The sequence below is a fragment of the Dipodomys spectabilis genome, unplaced genomic scaffold, assembly GCF_019054845.1.
Source record: "Dipodomys spectabilis isolate Male_0828 unplaced genomic scaffold, ASM1905484v1 ptg000345l, whole genome shotgun sequence".
In the NCBI taxonomy this organism is placed as follows: domain Eukaryota; kingdom Metazoa; phylum Chordata; class Mammalia; order Rodentia; family Heteromyidae; genus Dipodomys; species Dipodomys spectabilis.
The window spans coordinates 342,562-356,381 of record NW_024871022.1 but is presented as its reverse complement, the minus strand read 5'-3'; positions in this window follow the sequence as shown (position 1 = coordinate 356,381).

Here is a 13,820-nt window from a genome sequence, read left to right as displayed (position 1 = left end):
GGCTGTGGGTCATGAACTCTGGGCCTGGACGCTGTCCCTAAGTTCTTACAGCTCAAGGTGAGCACTCCACCGCTTGAGCCACAGCACCACATCCAGTTTTCTAGTGGTTTACTGGAGATAAGAGACTCACAGCATTTCCTGCCCGGGCTGGCTTTGAACCACAATCCTCAGATCTCAGCCTCCTGAGTAGCTAGGATTACAGGCCTGAACCACCAGCGCCCGGCTCTATGTCGTTTCTTTTACACACCTAAAGTTTGGCAAAGTTACTTAGTTTGAATTGCTGAACAATTGCACATGCAGAGCTCTGCAGTGGTTGCAAGTATTCAGACGTGGTATTCAGTATTGCTTGTCTCCGTAGGATGATACAAGCTGACTGGGAATAACTATTTCTTGTTCCTCCCACCTGAGTACTGCTCATTAGTCCTTTTACCCCTTCACTCACGTGAACATGAGAAGTAAGTGGAACCTCTTCTTATGGCACTGTGTTGAATATTTGAGAACCAGACTTCCATATTCTTGGACATGACCTATGGCCATCCCTTGGTATGTACGGTGACTGGAAAAATCAACCTCTAAATACTCCACCGTTGTGGTTTGCTGAAGGCTGGGCAAACTCACAATGAGGTTCTGAGTCATGGCAACATAACATCATTTCACTACTTTCTAGGTTTTTTAGGATGAATTCCAGATTCTTGCAGCTGGTAGGCCCACTGGTGTTCTGGGTAAATATCTGCTTCTAAATTCTACGTGCTTTCTTATACACACCTGAAGTTTGGCAAAGTTACTCAGCTGGCATTGGTAAACAATTACACCTGCAAAGCTCTGCAGTGGGTGCAATCATTCAGACTTGGCATTCAGTTTTGCTTGTCCCCGTATGACCCTACCAGCTGACTGGGAATATCTGCTTCCCGTTCCTCCCACCTGAGTACGGCTGATTAGAGCTTTTATCCCTTCACTTACGTCTACCTGAGGAGTAAGTTGAACCTCTACTTATGGCACTGTGTTGAAGATTTGAGAACCAGACTTCCGTTTTCTTGGATGCGCCCTATGGCCATCCATTTCAATGGACAGTGACTGCAAATATCAGCATCTAAATACTCCACCATTGTTGTTACCCCACTGACCTCTGCCGAAACACTCAGAATTGGGTTCTGAGACAGTGCAACATAACAATATTTCATTGATTTTAAAGCTCCTTAGGAACAATTCCAGATTCTTGCAGCCTTTCTGCCCACAGGAGTTCCGGGTTAATAAATGGTTGTAAATCCAAGTGGTTCCTTCTACACCCATGAAGTTTGGCAAATTTGCTCAGTTTGAATTTTTTTTAATATTTTATTTTATTTGTGAACATACTGTACAGAGGGGTTACAATTACATGAGCAGGATAATGCATACATTTCTTACCAAGTATTGTAGCCTCCTCCTTTGTGAACATTGCACCTGCGGGCTCTGCAGCATTTGCAAGCATTGAAAGGTGGCATTGAGTTTTGCTTTTCAGCATAGGTCTCTACCAGCTGACTGGGAATATCCGCTCTAGTCCCTCACAGTGGAATCCTGTTGATTAGAGCTTTTACCCCTTCACTCACGTCAACCTGAGGAGTACTTTGAACCCCTACTTATGGCACTGTGTTAAAGATTTGAGAACCAGACATCCGTTTTCTTGTAAACTCCCTATGGCCATGCATTGCAATGGATGGGGACTGGATATATCAGCAGCTAAATACTCCACCGTTCTTGTTAGCCAAATGACATCTGCTGGGCACACTCAGAATGAGCTTCTGAGCCATGGCAACATAACATTATTTCAATGCTTTCAAAGTTTCTTAGGAGGAGTGCCAGAATCTTGCAGGTGGTAGGCCCACAGGTGTTCCCGGTTAATATCTACTTCTAAATCCTATGTGGTTTATTCTACACACCTGAAGTCTTGCAAAATTACTCAGTTTCCGTTGCTGAAAAATTACACCTGGAGAATTCTGCAACAGTATCAAGCATTCAGACGTGGCAATCAGTTTTCCTTGTCCCCCTAGGACCATACCAGCTAACTGGGAATGTGGGCTTCTTGTTCCTCCCACCTGAGTCCTGCTGATTAGTCTTTTATCCCTTCACTCACGTCAACCAGAGGACTAAGTTGAACCTCTACTTATGGCACTGTGTTGAAGATGTGAGAACCAGACTTCTGTCCTCTTAGACTTGATCTATGGCCATGCATTGCTGTGGACGGCAACTGGAAATATCAGCCTCTAAATACTCCATCATTGTGGTTAGATGAATTAACTGTGCTGGGCACACTAAGAATGAGGTTCTGAACCATGGCAATATAACAGCATTTCACTGCTTTCAAGGCTTCCTAGGAAGAATTCTAGATTCTTGCAGACGATAGGTCCACAGGAGTTCCAGATTAATATCTGCTTCTAAATCCTATGTGGCTTAATCTACACACCTGAAGTCTTTGCATTGCTGAACAAATGCATTTGCATCCCTCTGCAGCATTTGCAAACATTCAGACATAGCATTCAGTTTTGCTTGTCCACAAACCACGATACCAGCTGACTGGGAATATGGGCTTCATGTTCTTCCCACCTCACTCCTATTGATTAGAGATTTTATCCTTTCACTAACTTCAACCTGAGAAGTAAGTTGAACCTCTACTTATGGCACTCTGTTGAAGATTTGAGAATCAGACTTCAATTTCCTTAGACACTACCTAAGACTGTCTATTGCTATGGTCGGCGACTGGAAATATCAGCTCTAAATACTGCACCATTGTGGGTAGCCGAATGACCTCTGCCGGGCACACTCAGAATGAGGTTCTCAACCATGGCAACATAACAGCATTTTACAACTTTCAAGACTTCTTAGGAAGAATTCCAGATTCTTGCAGGTTATAGGCCCACAGGTTTTCTGGGTTAATATCTCCTTCTAAATCCCACGTGGTTTCTTCTACACACCTAAAGTTTGGCAAAGTTACTCAGTTTTCATTCCTGAACGATTCCACCTGCAGAGCTCTGAAGCAGGTGCAAGTATTTGGACGTGGAATTCAGTTTTGCTTTTTCCAGTGGATGATACTAGCTGACTCAGAATATTGGCTTTTCTTTCGTTGCACCGGGGTCCTGCTGATTAGAGCTTTTACCCCTTCACTCACGTCCACCTGAGGAGTAATTTGAACCTCTACTGCACTATGTTGAAGATTTGAGAAACAGACTTCTGCTTTGTTGGACTCGACCTATGGCCATCCATTGCTATGGATGGCAACTGGAATATCAGCCTCTAAATACTCCACCATTGTGCTTAGCCGAATGACCTCTGTCGAGCACACTCAGAATGAGGTTCTGTGCCATGGCAACATAACAGCATTTCACTGCTTTCAAGGCTTCTTAGGAAGAATTCCAGATTTTTGCAGCCAGAAGGCCCACAATTGTTCCCCGCTAATATCTGCTTCTAAATTCTAAGTAATTTCTTCTACACATCTGAAGTTTGGCAAAATTACTCAGTTTTCACTGCTGAACAATTACACCTACAGAGCTCTGCAGCAATCGCAACCATAAGAAGTGGCATTCAATTTTGCTTGTCCACATAAGAGGATACCAGCTGACTGGGAATATAGACTTCTCCTTCTTCCCACCTGGGTCCTCCTGCTTAGACCTTTTACCCCTTCACTAAAGTCAACCAGAGGAGTAACTTGAACTTCTGATTATTGCACTGTGTTGAAGATTTGAGAACCAGGCTTCATTTACTTGGAGGCGTCCTATGTCCATCCATTGTTACAGATGGTGACTGGAAATATCAGCATATAAATACTCCACAGTTGTGGTTAGCCAAATGACCTCTGCTGTGCACACTCAGAATGAGGTTCTGCCCCATGGCAACATAACAGCATTTCACTGCTTTCAAGGATTCTTAGGAAGAATTCCAGATTATTCCAGCTGGTAGACCCACAGGTATTCCTGGTTAATATCTGTTTCTAAATCCTACGTGGTTTCTTCAACACACTTGTAGTCTGGCAAAGTTACACAGTTTCAATTTCTGAACAATTGCACCTGCAGAGCTCTGCAGCTGCTGCAAGCATTCAAATGGGGCATTCAGTTTTGCTTTTCCCCATATGACACTTCTAGCATACTGGGAATATCCACTTCTAGTTCCTCCCACCTGAATCCTGCTGATTAGAGCTTTACCCCTCCACTCACGACCACCAGAGGAATAAGTTGAACTTCGGCTTATTGCACTGTGTTGAAGATTTGAGAACCCGATTACCATTTTATTGGAAGCCCCCTAAGGCATTCCATTGCAATGGACAGTGACTAGAAATATCAGTGTGTAAATACTCCACTGTTGTTGTTAGCCGAATGACCTCTGCCGGGAACACTCAGAATGAGGTTCTGAGCCATGGCAACATAACAGCATTTCACTGCTTTCAAGGCTTCTTAGGAAGAATTCCAGATTCTTACAGCCAGTAGGCCCACTGGTGTTCCATATTAACATCCACTTCTAAATCCTACGTGTTTTCTTCTACACACCTGAAGTTTGGCAAACTTACTCAGTTAGCATTGATGAACAATTGCACCTTAACAGCTCTGCAGCCAGTGCAAGCATTCCAACGAGGAATTCAGTTTAACTTGTCCTCATACGATGATACCAGCTGACTGGAAATATCCAATTCTCATTCCTCTTACCTGAGTACTGCTAATTAGCGCTTTTACACCTTCCCTTATGTCAACCTGAGGAGGAAGTTGAACCTCTGCTTATGGGATTGTGCTTCAGTTTTGAGAACTAGACTTCTGTTTTCTTTGAAGCGACCTCGGGCCATCCATTGCTATGGACGGCGATTGGAAATATCTAAATACTCTAACGTTATTAGCCGAATGACCTCTGCCGGGCACACTCTGAATGAAGTTCTGAACCATGACAACATACCAGCATTTCACAGTTTTCAATGCTTCTTAGGAAGAATTCCAGATTCTTGGAGCTGGTAGACCCACAGGTATTCCTGGTTAATATCTGCTTCTAAATCCTACATTGTGATTTCTTCTACACACCTGAAGTTTGGCAAAGTTACTCAGATTGCATTGATGAGCATTTACACCTGCAGAGCTCTGCAGCTGGTTCAAACATTCAGATGTGGCTTTCAGTTTTCCTTGTCCCCGTAGGATGATACCAGCTGACTGGGAATATCCACTTCTCGTTCCTCCCACATGAGTACTGCTGATTAGAGTTTTTACCCCGTCACTCATGTCAACCTGAGCAGTAAGTTGAACTCTACTTATGGCACTGTGTTGAAGATTTGAGAAGCAGACATTTGTTTTCTTAGATGCATCCTAAGGCCATCCATTGCTTTGAATGGTGAATGGAAATATCAGCCTCTAAATACTCAACGTTGTTAGCCCAATGATCCCTGACAGCACATTCAGAATGAGTATCTGAGCCATGGCAAAATAACTAACTGCATTTCAGTGCTTTCAAAGCTTGTTAGGAAGAATTCCAGATTTTTGGAGCCAGTAGACCCACAGGTGTTCCGGGTTAATATCTGCTTCTAAATCTTATGTGGTTTCTTCTACACACCTGAAGTTTGGCAAAGTTACTCACATTGCATTGCTGAGCAATTACACCTAAAGAACTCTACAGCAGGTTCAAGCATTCAGACGTGGCATTCAGTTTTGCTTGTCCCTGTATGACCCTACCAGCTGACTGGGAATATCTGCTTCCCATTCCTCCCAGCTGAGTCCTGATGATTAGGGGTTTTACTGCTTTACTCATGTCAACAGGAGGAGTAAGTTGGACCTCTACTTAAGGCACTGTGTTGAAGATTTGAGAACCAGACTTCTGTTTTCTTGGACATGACTTATGGCCATCCACTGCTATGGACGGTGATTGGAAATATCAGCCTCTAAATACCCCACATTTATGGTTAGCCAAATGACCTCTGTCAGTCGAACTCAGAATGAGGTTCTGAGCCATGGCAACAATTGCACCTCCAGAGCTCTGCACTGGTTGCAAGTTCAATTTCTGGATTTCTGGTGTGCTTGTCCCCGTAGGACTATACCAGCTGACGAGGAATATCCACTTCTCCTTCCTTCCACCTGAGTATTGCTGATTAGGGCTTTTACTCCTCACTCACATCAGCCTGAGGAGTAAGTTGAACCTCTACTTATGGCACTATGTGGAAGATTTGAGAACCAGACTTGTTTCCTTAGACGAGACCTATGGCCATCCATTGCTTTCCATGGCGACTGGAAATACCAGCCTTTAAAGACTCCTCCGTTTTTCTTAGTCAAATGACTTCTGCCGGGCACACTCAGAATGAGGTTCTGAGCCATGGCAACAGAACAGCATTTCACTGCTTTCAAGGCTTCTTAGGAAGAATTCCAGATTCTTGCAGCCTGTAGGCCCATAGGTGTTCCCGGTTACTATCTGCTTCTAAATCCTACGTGGTTTCTTCTACACACGTGAAGTTGGCCAAGTTACTCAGTTTGCATTTCTGAACAATTGCACTTGCAAAGCTCTACAGCAGTTGCAAGCATTCAGACATGGCATTCAGTTTTGCTTGGCCCCTTAGGATTATTCCAGTTGAATGGGAATATTCGCTTCTCGTTCCTCCCACCTGAGTACTGCTTATTAGATGTTTTACCCCTTCACTCATGACAACCTGATGAGTAAGTTGAACCTCTTCTGATGGTACTGTGTTTAAGATTTGAGAAGAAGACTTCCGTTTTCTTGGCCATGACCTATAGCCACCCATTGCTATGGACGGCGATGGAAATATCAACTTCTAAATACTCCACCGTTCTTGTTAGCCAAATGACCTCTACCGGGCACACTCAGGATGAGGTTCTGAGCCATGGCAACAAAATAGCATTACACTGCTCTTAAGAAGAATTAAAGATTCTTGCAGCCAGTAGGCCCAGAGGTTTTCCCGGTTAATATGTGACTCTGATTCCTACGTGGTTCTTCTACACAACAATTTTCAGCCAAGTTACTCAGTTTTCATTGCTGAACAATTGCAACTGCAGAACTCTGCAGCAGTTGCAAGCATTCAGATGTGGTATTCACTTTTGCTTGGCCCCATAGGACAATACCAACTGACTGGGAATATCCTCTTCTTGTTCCTTCCACCTGAGTACTGCTGATTAGAGCTTTTACCCCTTCACTCATGTCAACCTGAGGAGTAAGTTGAACCTATTAGAGCTTTTACCCCTTCACTCATGTCAACCTGAGGAGTAAGTTGAGCCTCTACTTATGGCACTATGTGGAAGATTTGAGAACCAGACTTCTGTTTCCTTGGAAGAGACCTATGGCCATCCATTGCTATGGATTGCGACTGGAAATATCAGCCTCAAAATACTCCACCGTCGTTGTTAGCCAAATTACCTCTGCCGGGCTTACTCAGAATGAGGTGCTGAGCCATGGCAACAGAATAGCATTTCACTGCTTTCAAAGCTTCCTAAGAAGTATTCCAGATTCTTGCTGCCTGTAAGCCCACAGGTGTTCTGGGTTAATATCTGCTTCTAAATCCTACGTGGTTTCTTCTACACATCTGAAGTTTGGCAAAGTTACTCAGTTTGCATTGCTGAACAATTGCACGTGCAGAGCTTTGCAGCAGTTGCAAGCATTCAAACGTGACATTCAGTTATGCCTGTCCCTGAAGGACGATACCAGCTGACTGGAAATATCTGCTTCTCATTCTTCCCACTTGAGTCCTGCTGATTAGAGGTTTTACCCCTTCACTCATGTCAACCTGAGGAGTACGTTGAACCTCTATTTATGGCACTATGTTGAAGATTTGATAACCAGCTTCCGTTTTCTTGGACAAGACCTATGGCCATCCATTCTTATGGCCTGTGACTGGAAATATCAGCCTCTAAATATTCCACTGTTGTTGCTAGCCTAATGACATCTGTGTGGCACACTCAGAATGAGCTTCTGAGCCATGGCAAAAAACAGCATTTCACTGCTTTCAAGGATTCATAGGAAGAATTGTAGAATACTTCAGCCAGAAGGCCAACATCTAATCAGGGTTAATATCTGCTTCTAAACCCTAAGTGGGTTCTTCTACACACCTGAAATTTGGCGAAGTCACTCAGTTTGCATTGCTGAAAAATTGCTCCTGCAGAGCTTTGCAACATTTGCAGTGTTTCAGACGTAGCATTCTATTTGGCTTGGCCCCCTAATAAGATACCAGATACCTGGGAATATCCGCTTCTTTTTCCTCCCACCAGAGTAGTGCTGATTAGAGCTCTTTCTCCTTCACTGATGTCAACTTGAGGAGTAAGTTGAACCTCTACTTATGGCAATGTGTTGAAGATTTGACAACCAGACTTCCATTTTCTTGAACTCAACCTATGGCCATCCATTGGTATAGACTGTGACTGGAAATATCAGCCTCTAAATAGTCCACCATTGTTGTTTGCCCAATGACCTCTGCAGGGCCCACTCAGAATGAGGCTCTGAGCCATGGCAACATAACAGCACTTCCCTGCTGTCAAGGCTTCATAGGAAGAATTCCAGATTCATGCACCGGGTAGGCCCACAGGTGTTCCGGGTTAATATCTGCTTCTAAATCCTTCCTGGTTTCTTCTTCACACCGGAAGTTTGGCAAAGTTACTCAAATATCAGCCTCTAAATACTCCACCTTGTGGTTAGCCGAATGACCTCTGCCGGGAACACTCAGAATGAGGCTCTTAGCCATGGCAATATAACAGAATTTCACTGCTTTCAAGAATTCATAGGAAGAATTTTATATTGTTTCAGCCAGTAGGCCAACAGGTGTTCCGGGTTAATATTTGCTTTAAAATCCTACATAGTTTTTTCTACACACCTGAAGTTTGGTAAAGTTACTCAGTTTGCATTGGTGAACAATTGCACCTGCAGAGCTCTGCAGCAGTCACAAGGATTCAAACGTGACATTCAGTTTTGCTTGGCCCCTTAGGAGCATTACAGATGATTGGGAATATCTGATTCTTGTTCCTCCCACCTGAGTATTGCTGATTAGAGCTTTTACCCCTTCATTCATTTCAACCTGAGGAACAAGTTGAACGTCAGCTTACGGCGTTTTCTTGAAGATTTGAGAACCATACTTCCGTTTTCTTGGCCATGAACTAAGGACATGCATTGCTATGGATGGCGACTGGAAATATCTGCCTCTAAATACTCCACCATTGTTGTTAGCCCAATGACATCTGCCAAGTCCACTCAGAATGAGGTTCTGAGCCATGGCAACATAACAGCATTTCACTGCTTTCAAGGAAGAATTTCACATACTTGGAACCGATAGGCCCATAGTTGTTCTCAGTAAATTTCTGCCTCTAAATCCTACATGGTTTCTTCTACATACCTGAAGCTTGTCAAAGGTACTCAGTTTGCATTGGTGAACAATTGCATCAGCAGAGCTCTGCAGCAGTTGCAAGAATTCAGACGTACCATTCAGTTTTGCTTGTTCCCGTAGGACGATACCAGCTGACTGGGAATATCCACTTCTGGTTCCTCCCACCTGGGTACTACTGATTACAGGTTTTTCTCATTCACTCACATCTACCTGATGAGTAAGCTGAACCTCTACTTATGGCACTTTGTTGAAGATTTGAGGATCAGACTTCCATTTTCTTGGACAAGACCTATGGTTGTTCATTGCTATGGACAGCGATGGAAATATCAACCTCTGAATACTCCACCATTGTTGTTAGCCAAATGACTTTTGTTGGGCACACCCAGAATGAGGTTCTGAGCCATGACAACATAACAGCATTTCCCTGTTGTCAAGGCTTCATAGGAAGAATTCCAGATCCTTCCAGCTGGCAGGCTCACAGGTGTTTCCGGTTATTACCTGCTCCTAAATCCTATGTGGTTTCTTCTACACACCTGAAGTTTCGTAAAGTTACTCAGTTTGCATTGCTGAACAATTGCACCTGCATACCTCTGCAGTGGTTGCTAGCATTCAGTCCTGGCATTTATTTTTGCTTGTCTCTGTAAGACGATTCCAGCTGACTGTGAATATTGGCTTCTCGTTCTTCCCACCTGAGTCCTGCTGATGAGAGCTTTTACCCTTTCACTGACATCATCCTGAGGAGTAAGTTGAACATCTACTTATGGCACTGTGTTGAAGATTTGAGAATCAGAATTCAGGTTCCTTGGACGCGACCAAGGCCCATCAATTGCTTTGTATGGGGGCTGGATATATCATCCTCTAAATACTCTACCATTGTGCTTAGCCAAATGACCTCTGCCAGGCACACTCAGAATGAGGTTCTGAGCCATGGCACACAACCGCACTTCACGGCTTTTTTTATTGGGAAATTACTGTACAGAGGGGAAACAATTACATGGGCAAGATAATGAGTACATTTCTTTTTTTTTTTAATTTAATTTAATTTTATTTGTGAACATACTGTACAGAGGGGTTACAATTACATGGGCAGGATAATGCGTACATTTCTTACCAAGCATTGCAGCCTCCTCCTTTGGTTTACACTTCACATCCCTTCCCAGCCTCCCCCCTCCCCCCAAATCCCAATCCTTCTCCTTCCCCCCCTCCCCCCCCCCTCCCGCACCGATGTTGTAAAGCTCGTTTTGGACATGACAACTTGTACTTCTCATTGTTGCAACAGGTCCACCTGTATCCTTAAACAACTGGTTTTTTCCCATCTCCTCCACAAGTTATACTGACATCAAATATAGTGAAAGCAGGGGTTATACTGTGGGGGAGGGACATACAAAGCAACAAAGAGATGATCTTATAAATGCATTAGAAACACATGCATGAAAGAAAAAAACATTAAAATACATATGTAAGGGTTCATTTTCCTGACATCACATTATCTGACCTTTTCTGCTTGACTCATACATATACTAGATATTGCAAATAAGTGAAACCATGGGACCTATGTTTCTTTGGGCCTGGCTTACTTCACTTAATATAATCTTTTCCAAGTTTTTCCATTACCTAACAAATGGGGCAATGTCATTCTTTCTGATGGAGGCATAGAATTCCATTGTGTATATATACCACATTTTCTTGATCCATTCATCTGCTGAGGGGCATCTGGGTTGGTTCCATATCTTAGATATGGTAAATAATGCTGCAATAAACATAGTAAGGCTGGAACAAAATCTACCAAGCAAACGGCCCCCATAAACAGGCAGGAGTTGCAATCTTAATATCAGATAAAATAGACTTCAAATTAAAATTCGTGAGAAGAGATAAAGAGGGTCGCTACATACTAATTAAAGGATCTCTCCTTCAGGAGGATATTACAATTCTAAATATCTATTCGCCAAACAATGCAGCACCCAAATTTGTCAAAGAAACACTACTTTCCATCAAATCCCATATAGACCCAAAGACATTAATTGTTGGGGATTTTAACACACCACCCTCCCCACTAGATAGATCAACTCGGCAAAAACTCAACAGAGAAACCGCAGATCTAAACAGCTGCATAGATCAACTAGACTTAACAGACATCTACCGAACATTTCACCCAGCAGCATCAGAATACACGTTTTTCTCAGCAGCACATGGAACGTTTTCTAAAATAGACCACATTTTAGGCCACAAAGTAAACTTGTCTAAATTCAGAAACATTGAAGTTATATCTTGCATTCTCTCTGACCACAAAGGAATAAAGTTAGAACTCAACACCAAAAGCCACCAAAGAAAGTCCGGCATCACATGGAGGCTGAACAACACACTGTTGAAGCATGAGTGGGTCATGGAAGAGATTAGAAAGGAAATTCAAATGTTCATGCTATTTAACAAAAATGAACACACAAATTACCAGCTCCTCTGGGACACAGCAAAGGCAGTACTCAGAGGCAAGTTTATAGCTCTGAGCTCCTACATCAACCAATTGGAGAGATCTGAAACTAGCAATTTAATGACACATCTAAACCTCCTTGAAAAAGAGCAGCAAGATAAACCCCAATCCAGTAGATGGAAAGAAATAATCAAAATTAAATCAGAATTAAATGAATTAGAATCCAAAAAAACTATAGAAAGAATCAACAAAACAAAGAGTTGGTTCTTCGAAAAACTTAACAAAATTGACAGACCGTTAGCAAATCTTACCAGTAAAAAAAGAGAACAGACCCAAATTAATAAACTCAGAGATGAGAATGGAAACATCAACACGGAAACAACCAAGATTCAGAACATTATAAGGGAATACTTCTCAAAACTTTATGCTAATAAGTTTGAGAACTTGACAGAAATGGACCTCTTCCTAGCAAATATTGACATGCCAAAACTAAACCAAGATGAGGTAAACTATCTTAACAGGCCCATATCAAGCACTGAAATAGAAACAGCAATAAGAGACCACCCAGCTAAGAAAAGTCCAGGACCAGATGGTTTTACAGCGGAATTTTACAAGGCTTTCAAAGCAGAGCTCACTCCAATACTCCTCCAACTCTTCAATGAAATTGAAAGAGAAAGCTCACTACCGAACACATTCTATGAAGCCATCATAACCCTCATCCCAAAACCAGGCAGGGACTCATCAAAGAAAGAGAACTATAGACCCATTTCTTTGATGAACATTGATGCAAAACTTCTCAACAAAATTTTGGCCAACCGACTTCAACAATTCATCCAAAAAATCATACACCACGATCAAACAGGATTCATTTCAGGGATGCAAAGCTGGTTCAATATACGCAAATCAATTAATATTATTCATCACATCAACAGGAGCAAGAATAAGAACCACATGGTTATCTCAATAGATGCAGAAAAAGCATTCGACAAGATCCAACACCCCTTTATGATGAAGGTTTTGGAAAAATTAGGAATCCATGGAACATTCCTCAATACAATAAAGGCTGTATATGACAAACCTACAGCCAGCATTATACTCAATGGTGAAAAACTAAAGCCATTTCCTCTTAACTCAGGGACAAGACAAGGATGCCCACTCTCTCCACTTCTCTTCAATCTAGTATTAGAATGCCTAGCTACAGCAATAAGACAAGATGCAGACATAAAGGGGATCCAAATAGGGAAAGAAGAAATAAAACTCTCCCTCTTTGCAGATGACATGATCTTGTATTTAAAGAATCCCATAGACTCCACTCCCAAATTACTCAAGCTGATTCAAAACTTTGGCAAAGTAGCAGGTTATAAAATTAACCCCCAAAAATCAATGGCTTTTCTGTATGCCAACAATGAGAAAAGTGTGGCTGAAGTTAGGAAAGCAACTCCATTTGTAATAGCCCCACAAAAAATAAAATACCTAGGAATTAACTTAACTAAAGAAGTGAAGGACCTCTATGATGAAAACTTTAAAATCTTGAAAAAGGAAATCAACACAGAACTTAAAAAATGGCAAAACCTCCCATGCTCCTGGATTGGAAAGATTAACATCGTGAAAATGGCAATACTTCCCAAGGCTATCTACAAATTCAACGCAATACCTATCAAAATTCCATCCTCATTCTTCAAGGAAATAGAAGAGGCAATCCAAAAATTCATATGGAACAATAAAAGACCCCGAATAGCAAAAACGCTCCTCAACGGAAAGAACACTGCTGGAGGAATATCAATACCAAATTTCAAACTCTACTATAAAGCCATAGTAATCAAAACAGCTTGGTATTGGCATAAGAACAGACCTCAGGACCAATGGAATAGAATTGAAAACCCAGAAATGAACCTACAGACCTATAGCCATCTAATCTTCGATAAGGGAGCTAAAACAATAGAATGGAAGACAGACAGCCTCTTCAGTAAATGGTGCTGGCAAAACTGGTTAACTACATGTAGAAAACTAAAGCTAGATCCTTATATATCACCCTGCACCAGAATCAACTCCAAATGGATCAAAGACCTTGAACTC